The following is a 2527-nucleotide window of genomic DNA, read 5'->3' as shown; positions in this document are numbered from 1 at the left end:
CTGCCGGGGGACTCCTTAAACCGCTTTCTATCTTATCTCCTCAGGGGGACTCCTTAAACCTGCTTTTCTATCGAGCTCCAGCAGGGGGGACTCCTTAAACCTGCTTTCTATCGATCTCCGGCAGTGGGGACTCCTTAAACCTGCTTTCATCTGATCTCCTGCAGGGGGGACTATTCGCTATAAAAACCCTGGCGTTCGTAATCTGATCTCCCTGCGGTGGGACTCCTTAACATCTTGCTATCTATCTCCGGCATGGGGGACTCTTTAACCTGTTTTCTATCTGATCTCCACAGGGGTGGACCTCTTTAAACACCTCCTTTCTATCTGTCCCCTGCAGGGGGGACTCCTTAAACCTGCTTTCTCATCTGATCCTCCAGCAGGGGGGGACTCCTTAAACCCTGCTTTCTGTCTGAATCGCCTGCAGGGGGGACTCCTTAAACTAAAAACCTGCTTCCTTCTGATCTCCTGCAGGGGTACTCCTTAAACCTGCTTTCTATCTACTTCCTTTCCTTGGCTTTTTGTTGTTCCACTGATCTTCCAAAAAAAAAAAAAAAATAATCACGTGAAAACTAAACATTTGAATCTTTTACCCCAATTCAGCACAAACTCCGTTGCTAGCTTCCGAGAGACGCCGACGTTGCTTCACACTTTTTGGCAACAGGAAAATTCTTATAGATGGTTTTTTGATTTTTTTTTTTCTAGTCAGCATTGAGTCGAAGGCTGAGAAAACATAAAAGGAAATAAAGGGTCTGAGTCCCAACACTCAAAATCCTCTGTTAGTCACTCTGTTTTGTGGGGGCGTCCCCGTGAACCAATAATATGAACACCCTTTCTGATGTTTGTGTGTGTGTGTGTGTGTTTGTTTGTGTTTGTGTGTGTGTGTGTTGTGTGGTGTGTGTTAACAGGACATGAGGTGAGCCCCAATGGCTGAGGACCATCCTCATAAATCATCGCAAACTTGATTCAGCTTTACTCTTATTGCTAACACAATGCCGTTATTCTGTACCCAGGATTGAAGCAGATAAACTCGGGCCTGGCTGTTTTCTCACGCACACACTAGTTAATTCCTATATCAGCATCATCATCATCTCATCATCATCTGGCCTAATCCCCCCCCCCCCCTGTAATCGGAAGATTCTCTGTTCCCGGTCTATCTCTTCCTGATGTATTTGTATTTTATGTTTTTCAGTGGAGACCCGAAACGTACGGGTTTCAATCATCGGTCCTGCATGAGCATGGTCGCTGTCATTGACTATCCTGTCAAATGGGATGGGTGATGGTTGTATGGGTGTGGAATGGGGAAATGGTGGAATGATGGATGTGTGATGTGGGGGGGGGAATGTTATAATGTGATTGGGGTGGGGGGTGGATGTGGTGGTTTGGGGGAGGTGTGTGGGGGGGGATGGTGAAATGGAATGGGATGGGGGATGAATGGGGATGGAATGTTGAATGGGGGGGGGGATGGGTGTGGAATGTGTGTGTTGTGTGGAAATTGGTGTGTGGATGTATGGTGGTATGGGTGGTGATGGGGGTGTGAAATGGCTGTGATTGGTGGTGAAATGGGTGGGGGGGAGGGGAATGGGAATTGGGGTGGGGTGGGGAAGGGTGGGATGGGTGTGTGGGGGGAGGAATGAGGAATGAATGAATGAATGATGGGGTGGGGGGGATGGTGTGGTGATGGATGGTGTGAATGGCTGGATGGGGGGGGGGGGGGGGGGGTGAAGGGGGGTGGGATGGTGTGTATGAAGGTGGGGTGGGGGACATGTGGGAATGGTGAATGGTGGAAATGGGATGGTGGGGATGGGATGTTTGGGTGGGGGTGGGGGGGGAATGGAATGGTGGGGGGGAATGATCTGTGATGGGTGGGGTGAGGGGGTGATGGGGAAAAAGGGTCTCCGGGGTGCGAGTGGCGAACAAGGGCGGGAATCAGGTGAATGGGTGTGGTGGATGTCGTGGAATGAATTGGAGGTCGAGGACTATGGTTTGAGTGTGTGTGTGGCAATGTGAGTCCTGCGTGAGGATGGTGCGGGCGGGATGTGGATGCGGCACATGATGGTGGATGGGAGGGAATGTGTGGAGATCAGATAGAAAGCAGGTTGGTAGCAGGTAGTTTGACCGGGGAAAAAAGGGTCGGTGTGGTGGGCGCATGGTCCTAAAGGGGTTGGACTTAGTGTCTTCATTAATCAGATGTGTGTTCTGGGCGTAACGTGCAACCAACCAATCAGAGGTCCTCTCCCATTCCCTTTAACAGCCAGGCGTGTTTGTACCTTGGCGCATTGCTGTTATGATATTCTTTTATGTCTTCTTTTGCATGTGTGTGTGCCGCTGCACGTCCCTGGGTGTGTGTGACAAACAAAGTGTGCACACGCTGTGCATGAGCCTAGAAGCAGTTTACTAATGCGCTGTTAAAATAACAATGAAAATGCTGCTATTGACTTTTCACTGACTGACTTCCTCAAGATATGCACTTGAACACACCGCCCTGTAAGACCAGCACACCCAGAATGCACCTGAACACACCTCCCTG

General features: G+C 49.9%; 1 protein-coding gene across 1 annotated transcript in view; it reads right to left on the bottom strand.

The window, feature by feature from the left end:
• The window catches only part of LOC116685733 (calpain small subunit 1), a 23522-nt gene that overhangs the window by 6356 nt on the left and 14639 nt on the right, over nucleotides 1-2527 (bottom strand). The gene's annotated exons all lie outside the window — the stretch shown is intronic.

Source organism: Etheostoma spectabile, unplaced genomic scaffold (genome assembly GCF_008692095.1).
Source record: "Etheostoma spectabile isolate EspeVRDwgs_2016 unplaced genomic scaffold, UIUC_Espe_1.0 scaffold172, whole genome shotgun sequence".
In the NCBI taxonomy this organism is placed as follows: Eukaryota; Metazoa; Chordata; class Actinopteri; order Perciformes; family Percidae; genus Etheostoma; species Etheostoma spectabile.
The sequence above is the reverse complement of the archived record's forward strand: the minus strand, read 5'-3'. Positions and strand labels throughout refer to the sequence as shown.